Here is an 11,437-nt window from a genome sequence, read left to right on the forward strand (position 1 = left end):
ACGGCAAATGGCCATATAACCTAGAAGAATGTTTGAACAAAAACAATTAAAAAACAGGCCTGAGGGCCTCAGGTCTTTCAGTATATTTCCATTCCAGCATGCCCCAAAACTGGCAAACTCTGGGCCAGAGACCCCAAATTCATTTAGCAAGTTGGCTTTGTGGACACGCACTTGGGGAAAAAAGAAAGCCAGAAGCTCCCATAATTCCATATTTGCCTCTCTACAAGGCGCAAGAGGTTGCATCCATCCAGCTGACACTGAGATTCACGAGACATTCGCCCTTATCCTGCAGACGTGGCTAGATATTTCAGTATTTTACTATACCATTGAATAAATGTTCCAAACTTTCCACAACCTAGCCAGCATTTATTGTTTGCTGACCTGTTGAACTTTTCTATTATTGCTGGAGTGACATGATATCTCATGGTTGCTTTGATTTGCATTAGAGGTGCTCGCTTGTCTATGCCAAGAATTTGGATTACAACTGCAAGGCCTTTCAACTGAAAGAGTTTCTTATTTGTGAACATTTCAAAGAAAGATAATCCAACAAAGTGCAGAAAACACCCAACAATTTCATTAATATGATTACTGAAGACTATTGAAAAAATTGTTGGAGTAATATATGGACAGAGAACTAAAAATAATTCAAGCTAGATTCAGAAGAGAAGATGAAAGATGGGATATCATTGCTAACATCAGGTAGTTTTTGACTAATAACAGAGAAAGCAAGACATATAGTTTCTGTGTTTATTTGACCATGCAAAGTCATTTGACTATGAGAATGATAATAAATTATGGTCAACATTGGGAAGAATGAGAATTTGAGAACACTTAATTGTATATATGTCTGAGCAAGGTCAGATTGACATTCTATACAAACAGAGAGTGAGTGACCTTACTCTAGTGCTGAAATGGCTCTAGTTTTCTCAAAGATTTGGATAAGAAATGAAACTGCATTGCATGTTAAATAGTAAAATTAAGTACCTGTGGAAAATCATTTATTTGTGACCGAAGAGAAACTGTATTGCAATTGGCTGTGGTACATGCAGATCACTAGGCAGTGATCTCAATTTAAATCAGAGAAAATGATTTGTTTCTCTTTTCTGTTCCCATACCTTTCTAACTCCAAAGAGAAAATCAAAGACAATGCTTTGAGTTAACATTTATGTATAATAGACCGTAATACTATGAGGCTAGCTGGCATATGGATTCTTTTTTTTAAAAAAAAAAAAGGTGAAATAACTAAAGCAACTTAAATCAATATTGATCCTAAGTAGAAACTAAATTGAATCTTATATGCTATTGGGAAAAATAATTAAAAATCAGATTAATTTTTATGCCATTGGAAAAGACATAAATCTCCTGTACTGCTCCAGCTGCTGTGAGACCACAGTTGGGAAGACATAAATCAAGAAGGAATAATACCTGGCTAGTGCAATTTCATTTCATGAAACAGAGATCAAAATGAAGATTACTATGGTTGCTGGCAAATTATATAGTATTTTATAGACTATTCCATATAAAAATCTTAAATCTGTGCCAAGCTAGAGACAAAAGGTTTAGTTAATATATTAATAATTATTTAGTATAATTAAGTATAAAGTTTTGGAGATGACAAAGTGAAGAAAGAAGTCCCATTACATCAGTTAGTAGGACATGAATGTAGATGGTGTGGCAACCTTTTAGGTTTAGAATAGCTGGCTAGTATTAACGCTTTTACTCATAAACCCGCACAAATTTAGCACTTCTACTGTTTCTGCTGGGTTTTTGATCTTGAGGGTTGTTGGTTTTTTTTCTTCTTTTTTTTTCTATACCACACATAAAACGTTTCTCTTACTCTTAATTATGAAGTCAGCAATACCCAGGACTCTTAATATGTTCTCTGGCCCTCCATTAACTGTTATGCAATTGGTTTCTTTTTCTCTTTTTTGAAGTTCAGCTATATATGACTGGGTCACTTCATTGCCTTCTCCATTAGTTTCCATATTGGGGGCTGCATGACAATTATGCCAAGTGTACCTCATGGGTAGTCTGTTATTGGTAGTAGCTATATGATAATAGATTTTTCATACTGTAAAGAAAACAAAATAAAACAACTATAAAAACACCAAAACTAAACCATTAATTAAAGAAAACTCTCAGAATCAGAACTTAGCATTCTGAATTTGACAGTTGTTTCTCTCTGCCTGAGAGGGGGTAAAGTAACAAAGCAGCAACTCTCCTTTTCTGTCTCCTGAGAACTTAATGGCCACCACTGTCCAGTCTCTGTTTCTTATTCTCTTGCCAACCTCTTCTTTTCTTAGCATCATTCAGCTCCCTTTGAGCCTATAATTATATTTATAAATTTCTGTACATTTTCTATTATTCTTTCATCTTCCCTTATATCACAATTAAATCTCCTGAAGGAGAGAATTTGTTGTTCTTAAGTCACTGTCAAGAACTTCAGTACAAATAACATAGCTTGATTGTAAAGTAATAATATATTAATTAGTGAACTCTCCTATCAGCCCATATAAGGTATCATAAAGTGGAAAGATGAGAATAGCAAAGAATTCAGATTTCTTTACCAAAACTCCATAATACTTGATAAGTATATAACTTTTAATAAAGAAATTAATTTTTAAAATTAATACCAGAGCTCCTTTTGAAAAGTAGCTCAAAGTTTTTGTGTTACTATTTATTTTTTCATAGATCTAACATACTGTGAAATGCTTTGAGTCCCTTCTTTTTCTTTATATGGTGACTCATAAAAATATTCAATAAATATTTATTTAAACTTAAAACTTAAATTATTTTTCAATAAAGTCTATATAGTATGATAGGTCATTTATACCATTTCACTTGTTTCTTATAACTATAAGAAACTCTACAGAAAAATCACTATTATTACATTAATAGTTTCTACAGGGAGCTCTGGTGGCCTAAACAAGAAGCTGCATTGCAAACCTGAAGGCACACGGTTTGAATCCACTAGTTGTTTTATGGGAAAAGAAGGGCAATATCCTCCTGTGTGATAAACTGCCTTTGAAAACCAACCAGAGGGTCAGCTATGGGTTGGTTTCAACTCTACGGTACATATAACAACAATGACAACAATGGTAAATAATATCAAGTATTCTGACTTGGAAGACACTGTATGAAAAATTATACAATTTTGAACTTTCTCAAATCTCTATGAGGTCAAGATCAATGAAGAGCATGATATTTCACCCTACTTATTTACAAGCTAACATGTTAGCTTCCTGTGAATTCATGGACACTAGCAAGAGGAGACTCTTGACTTAGATACAAAAGAAAATGTGCTAATCAAAGAATAGCAGTTGCTGGAGTAACATCATTTATGCCAGTTCCCCAAGGTCCAATTCTCACAAAGTAATGAAACAAGTGCCAGGTGACATCTGCCCACTCTGTTGGTTACATTATAAAGGAAGAACCTAAAGATTAGGAAACAATCATCTTTTATAAAGGAGCTGCTAGCAATCTTGTCCAACTTTTACCCCAGAGGGAAACATTATCTTTATTTTCCTGGAAAGCAAACGAATCTGCCCAAGAGAGAAATACTAACTTCCAATGCTATTTGTTATATAAACATTCATGAAAAGGCCAGAACAAAAGCTGTCAGTGCTTTTACTCTGAAGATGTACAACAATGTCTGAGCTCTATGGAGAATTATCTCAGAATGAGGGGGAGCTTTTAAAGACATATTTTATGGATGTGAAAACTTATGCATTAGAAAAGTTTAATCATGTCTGCTACTAACAGCTTGTGAATAGTCAATCAGAAGGTGACCTCATGACCTAGTTCCTTGTTACGCCAGGCCTTTTTACTAGTTCATACAGTTTCTTGACATCTCTACCATTTAGACTAAAGATTTACTCATCTGCCTGTTCCTAGTCTCCTTCCCAATTGCACAGCACATATTTAGAAGATATAATTGTTTCTATATTAACTATTGGTCAACTCATAAAGCACTCATGGCTTTTGAAGGCTTTGAGTTGTTCCTAAGGGTAGGTATTGTATCTTAAATGAGGGAGTAAGATAATCTTACGTAGCTAACCTGCACACAGAACTCAATAATTCTTCTCATGCCCATAAAAAAATAAAGAATTCAGACGTTTTTGTGAAAGGTCCACCAATTCTCATAAAATTGTTTTCTTTCTTTCCCCACACCCTTTTTTTTCTTTTAAAGCAGACATTGACTTTATTCCAATTAGTACTGGAGGTTACAAGTGTTAATCCATTGATGTCACCAGACCCAGGGTTCACAGTGGGGAAGACTTTTTGACACATGCATTTGTTGCAATTTTTCATGTAAAATATAACAGAATGTTTTCACAGAGAAAAAAATGTGCCTGGATTATTTCAGCAACATAATTGACTGTTTTTATGTGTGTCATGGCATTTCTTAAAACTTTGGCTGTGATTGTGGCATTTCACATCACAGAGGAGGAAATAAAGCTGTATTGTAGTTTGCTTGCATCAGTACGTAGAAAAAAAAATCCAATTTCAAAGGAGCAAGAGTTTTTCCTTGTGGAAAGCTGGGTCTGGGTAGCATTTTCATTTCCTGTCTCTTTGACTTCCAGGGCTCCCCTTCAAAAAGTTCTGAATACAGAAAGCAGAACTTGCCTCCAGCACAAAACCAGAGCCTGCTTTTATTATTGTTGTTGTTTCAGGGCTCCTGGATCTCATGCTGAAACTTAAAATCCTATTCGCAGCTCAGCTGCCAGCATGCTGTGAGCAGAGCAGTGAAAAGTGGAAGAAATAACAGGCTTCACCATGCAATCAGTAGTTCCCTACAGAAACCATATGTCATGCATAGATTCCAGGAGACTTGAAAAGTCTTGATAAACTGTAATGCTGCTAGTACTCCTAATGGGAATTAGTGATGGGTAAGTGCCTGTCAGAAAGGTTATAAAAATAGAAGTGACGAAGAACCACTCTCATTGGCTAAAGAAAGGGATCAAAATAAGCATCATCTAAGTATTTAATGATTACCTGACTGTAACTTCTGACTGAAATGTCTTTTGACCTCAGCAATCAAACTCTAAATGTTTGGTGCTAAAGAAATTACAAACAACCATACTAATAAGGTAGTTGTTTGTCACACTAATAAATAATTAGTATAACAGAATAATGATTTTTCTTCCCCTCTTTCCAACTGTAATTTTTAAGAGGCAATATATTGTGGTTAAATAAAAAGACTTTGGAAGTAATCAGAACCAGGATGAGATCTTCATGATAATTGTATTGATTAATTTTATTCGTCATATCATTGCCAGTGCTTAAGTATTGACTCATTCATAGCTACTTTCCAGTAGGTTTTTGGAGACCATAAATGGCATGAGTAGAAGGCCCATCTTCCTCCAGAAAAGTTGCTAGTAGATTCAAACTACCAGAGACACAATCATTTTGGTTAGCAGCACAGCTCCTTACATACTTTTTCTTGTGGTTGTGTACTGTCAACTCAAAACTAACTCACAAAGGCAGTAAATCAAATGGGAGTTGATTGCCTATCTTTCTCCCGCCAAACAGCTAGTACATGCAAACTGTGTGCCTTTGGATTGGCCGTACAGCTCCTAACCACTGCCGACAGAGCTATGATACTTACCATGGTACTTGTTTTTATTGTTGTATTGCAGCATTGAGTTGGAATGGACCCAGAGCTGACCCTCTAGTGGGTTTTCAGAGGCAGTTAATCAAATGGAAGGAGATTATCCATCTTTCTCCATTAAAGTAACTGTTGTTGTTGTTATGTGCCATCGAGTTGCTTGCGACTCATAGCAACACTATGTACAATAGCCCTAAACACTGCTCTGTCCTGTGTCAATCGCACACCCATCCCGATTACCCCAGTCACTGAATCAATCCACCTCATAGAGGGCCTTCTCCTCCTGCACCATTCCGCCACCCTCCCAAGCATGATGTCGCTCTCCAAGGACCTGTTCCTCCTTCCAATACTAGTGGATTTAAATTCTATACCTTTGCCTGACAGTGCTGCTCCTTGCCACTAGGACAGAAGAGCTCCTTTAAAATGATATGTTGTCGTTAGATGTCATCAAGTCAACTAGGATTCATAGAGACCCTATGGACAACAGATCTGAATCTTGATCTATCTTGTGCCATCCTTATGATCTGTGTACTTTGTAAGCCTATTTGGTTGTCACTGTGTGAATCCATATTGTTGAGGATCTCCCTCTCTTTCTCTGACCTCTACCTTTTTTCAGTATAATATCTCTCTCCAAGGACAAAATATGTCCAAAGTCAGTGAGATAAAAGTTTCATCATCCTTACCTCCAAGGAACACTCTAGTTGTACTTTTTTCAGGAAAGATTTGTTTGTTGTTTTGGCAGCTTGTTGTGTATTCATTACTCTTCTTCAATACCACAATTCAAAGACATAATTTTTTAATGTCATTATTATTCATTGTCCAACTTTCAAATGCTTGGGAAACAACTGAAAATACCAGTCTGGATGATGTGCACCTTAGTCTTTAAAAAGACATATTTGCTCTTTAGCATCCTGGAGCGGTCCTTGACAGCAAATTTCCTCAGTGCAATATATCTTTCAATTTCTTGCTACTGTGAGTTTTGATTGTGGATCCAATTAAAATAATTAATAATTTCAGTTTTTCCTGAAGTCTATCATGATGATGCTTGATTACTTAGTAGCAAGGACTTTTGTTTTGCTCATGTGGAGATGTAAACCATATTGAAAGCTGTAATATTTAGTCTTTTACAATAAGTGCTTCAAGTCCTCGTCACTTTCTGCAAGTAATGTTGTGTTAGTTGTATAGCACAAATTGTGGGTGATTTGTTCAGCATGAAGATTTAATACCTATACATTTTTTTTTGTTATTATTTTAAACCATGTAGCATGGCCCCTTCAGTTTCGACAACTGATAATTGCTGTGTATAGGTTTCACATGAGCACAATGAAGTGTTCTGAGATTCCCATTCTAATTAAATAGTCTTGAACAAAATTGTTTTATCTCCTTTCTCTCATCTATATTTAAAAATAAGTAGTACACTGCCATCCAATTACCACTTGTTTTGATCAAGTATGACAAAATAGAGTTGCCTTAATAGGGTATCCAACGTTGTAAACTTTTGTAAGAAGTAAACTTTTCATCTATCTCCTACAGAATGACTATTGGGTTCCAATCACTAACCTTTTTTGTTAATAGCCTTCTAGGTATCAGGGAAAGAAAAATAATCATAGCAAGAAGTATAACAATTTCTTTTCTTTGTGTTCATCTATGAAGATTTCCTCAAAGGGAAAAAAACTATATATTTTTAAAAATTATACTCAATTCTTTCTCATAAGTGTGCCACAGACGCCAGATATTACTACGAGTTTGTTTATTGAAGAGTCTTGGTATTTTTTGTCCTCTCATTGCCCTGTCGTTTTAAGACATTGATTTTGTTCTCCTATATTGAAGTAACATACATATACACACATATTATGACAGGTTTGGAAGCGGGAATGGCATCCACTTCCTAAACAACATGCCTCTGAAAACTCTATGAACTTTGATAAATGTGGATAGCTAAAGAGGGGCTTCAGGCCTTTTGTTCATAGGGTCGCTGTAAGTTGTGCTCAACTCAAAGGCAACAACAATAACAACATTAAAGTTTTAATATTTGTCATTTAATGTATAATAGAAGACTATCTTATCACTTACTTTCATTTAAAGGCAGCTTAAACCTGTTCTAACTTAGTTGAATTTAAACGAATTTCTTAACTTGAGGTAGCCTTAGAATGTATTTTGTTTTTAGAACATCTTTTAAAATGTTGATTACATGTAACTACTTTTGTAAGTTTCAAGCTTTTGTAAGATTCAATATAATTGTAATCATACCCAATGTACAATGAGCATTACCTTTTTATCTCTTTTTTTTCTAGTAATTTTAAAAACTAAAAGTTGATTTTAAATTATGAAGATTTAAAGTACTTTTACATTATGGAGTATTATGTAAACCATAGACATCATTTGTCTTTGTGCTTATATTTACCAGCTTTTTTGTGTTATAGCAATTCATATAAATCAAGCAGTATTCATAATACACACCAACAGAGACGCTGGGATTTTTGTGAAACTGAAGCTGCACTTCAGGCAATTTAAACCTATAATTGGGTTGTGTTTTAAAGAGTCATTTTGGAAAATCCATTATTGGGAATTTGGAAACCCATTTTCTCTTTGAAATAATGCTATAAATTGCAGTGAAACTCCCTGAGCAGCTCTGAAAGTCTTTTTAACCTAACTTGTTCTTAAAATACTGTGTTAGTTAAAACATTCTGAGTATATCAAACCGCCATATAACAATGTTTGATAGGAAAATACCTTCTAATTCCCCACTTTAGACATGGGAGATTTTTTTGGTCATGGCTATAGCTCCTAGAGCTGGGAGTTGTTTGGAGGTTGAAATAAGGAGACATTCCTGGAGTCTAGTAAAGTTTTAATTCTTTCCATATTTGTATTTACATAGAGAAGACAACAAAGGCAGTCACCTCCAGGAGTTAACCTTTAGGGCTTATATTGAGCCATCATTGTTTCTGTTGGTAATTTATGAGAATGTGGCATAAATTCTATATGAGTAAGTTATGTCAAGCCATATTTGGGTGGGTTTTTTTGTTTTGGTTTGGGTTTTTTTTTTCATGTGGCTGCTTGATTCACAAGAAGTGGCATAAGCTATATGTAATTTCAAGAAGTGGTTGAAAACTGTCCTGTTGTATTTCGTTCTTGTGAATCTACAGCTGAATTAGAGACCCAAGGTGTTGGGTGTCTATAAATAGAAAACTGTGAATGTAGCTAAACTTGTTTTTGTGGTTTTGTTTTTGTTAGATCCTGTTGAGTCAAATGTGACCTGTATAAACACTATAATCAACAGATCTGAACCTTGTCCTATATTCTCTACCATTCTCACACTTTCTGACCCCCTCAAGTTCATTCCCAAGTTCACTGTGTCAATCTAAGTACTTGAGGATCCTCCCCTCTTCAGCCAACCTTTAACTTTTCCAACCATGAGGTCCCACTCCAAGGAATAGCCTCTGCTATCAAAATGCCAAATTATGTGAAAAGAAGCTTTATCATCTTTGCCTCCAAGGAGCACTCTGGTTGCACTATCTCCAAGATATATTGATTGTTCTTTTGGCTATCCATGGGATATTAAGTACTCTTCTCCAACACCAGAGTTTAAAGACATCAGTTCTTCTTCTATCATCCTTATCCATTTTCTAGCTCTCACGTGTATAGTAAGCAATTGAAAAATCCATGGTCTGAATCAGGTGTACCTTAGTTCTCAAACTGACATTATTACTCCTCATTAACTTGAAGAGATCCCTGACTACAGACTTTCCCAGTACAATATGTCTCCAGACTTCCTGACTGCTGGTGACAATGATATTGATTATGTATCCAAGTAAGTTGAAATTGTTGGCAACCTCAGTCTTATTTCCATCTATCATGAAATTGCCTATCACTCCAGTGGTAAGGTTTTTTGTTTTCTAGCTGCATTCATTGACATTCAGCAGCAAGTGCTTCAAGTCCTCACTTTTAGCAAGCAAGGTTGTGTCTTCTGCATAATGCAGATTTTTGATGATTCTTCCTCCAATCCTGATGCCACATTTTTCTTCATAGAGTCCAACTTCTCAAATAATTTGCTCAGCAGAATGATAGAGTATATATGAAGAGAAAATACAACCCTGACATAACCTTGCTTGCTGAAAGTGAGAAGGACTTGAAGCACTTGTTGCAGAAGATCAAGGAATGTACCCTTTGGTATGGATTGCATTTCAATGTCAGATAGGCAACATCATGATGGATTCAGAGGACATTGATACTGTCTAGAGCTTCATCTCGCTTGAATCCACAATTAGCACCCTTGGTTCCAGCAGTCAGGAAATAAGGAGATACATTGCACTGAGATAATCTGCAGTTAGGGACCTATCCAAATTCTTGAGGAGTAATGGTGTCAGTTTGAAGAGTAAGGTGTGTGTTATTCAGGCCATAGTCTTTCCAATCACTTGCTATGCATCTGAGAGCTGGATAATGTATAAGGATGACAGGAAAAGAATTGACGTCTTTGAGCATTGGTGTTAGAGAAGAATACTGAACATCCCATGAAAGGCCAAGACACAAACAGATATATCTTGGAGAGGGTAAAGCCAAAGTGCTCTTTTGAAACAATAAAGATGAGGCTTCGCCTCACATAATTTGGGCATGTTCCCAGGAGGGGAAATTCCTTGGAGAATGACGTGATGCTGGAAAGGAGAGAAGATCACTGAAAAAGAGGAAGATCCTCAAACAGGTGAATTGACACAGTGACTTCTGCAATGGCTCTTGTGTGTCAGGAAGTGTGAAGATGGCACAGGATAGAACAGGGTTCAGATGTTTTGTTCATTAGGTCATTATGAGTTGTACTCAACTTGATGTCACCTAACAACAAGAACAAGCGTTCCACAAGTGTTCCTTTCCTCTCCTCAGTTCACACAACAGTCTCTTGAGAAGATTCCTATTCTTCTTAATGTTAGACATAATTTGTTATGAACGACATTGTAAAATACCTTTTCATAGTCAATAAAACATAAATAGACATTCCTCTGGTATTCTTTACTTTCTGGTAGAATCTAGGTGATATCAGCAATGCTATCCCTGGTACCATGGCCTCACTAAATCTTGCTTGACATTCTGGAAGTTCCCTATCTACGTACTATTTATTCTATACTATTCATTATATTCAATTTTGAATGATCTTCTGCAGTATTTTGCTTGCATTTTATATCAACGCTCTTATCCAATAATTTCCACACTCTGCTGGGTCACGTTTCTTGGGAATAGAAACAAATATGAATCTCTTCCAGTCAGTTGGCCAGACAATTGTCTCCCAAATTTTCTAGAACTGACTGGTGAGCACATTCAGGGTTGCATCTGTTAGTTGAACAATGTCAATATTGCATCAATTCCTGGGGTTTTATTTTTGCCAATGCCTTTAGTGCAGTTTCAATTTCCCCCTTCATTACCATGAGCTGTTTTTCATACGATCCTTCCTAAAATTTTTTAGTGTGAGTCAATTATTTTTGTACAGTGACTCTGTGTATTCCCTTCTTTTTTTTAAATTCCATTTTATGCGAGTTTGCTTGTAAAGATTATATATGTTTTTCACTCCCAATCTTGATCATTGAACACATTACCAATAACATTTTTCAATATTGCAACATGATATTTAACTTTTATTTCAGTTCTTTCAGCTTGAGAAATACTGAGCAAGTCTTTCCCTTTTTATTCTCAATTATAGCTTTCTGCACATTCCATTATAATACTTTACTTAGCTTTCCTGAGCTGCCTTTGAAATTCTCTGTTCAGCTCATTTGTTTTAACATCTTTTCCTTTTGTTTTGTCAAGGTTATCACTAAGCCAGGCTTGTTGTTATGTGTCATC

The sequence above is a fragment of the Elephantulus edwardii genome, unplaced genomic scaffold, assembly GCF_000299155.1.
Source record: "Elephantulus edwardii isolate Elephantulus edwardi_28Jun2011 unplaced genomic scaffold, EleEdw1.0 scaffold00013, whole genome shotgun sequence".
NCBI lineage: Eukaryota > Metazoa > Chordata > Mammalia > Macroscelidea > Macroscelididae > Elephantulus > Elephantulus edwardii.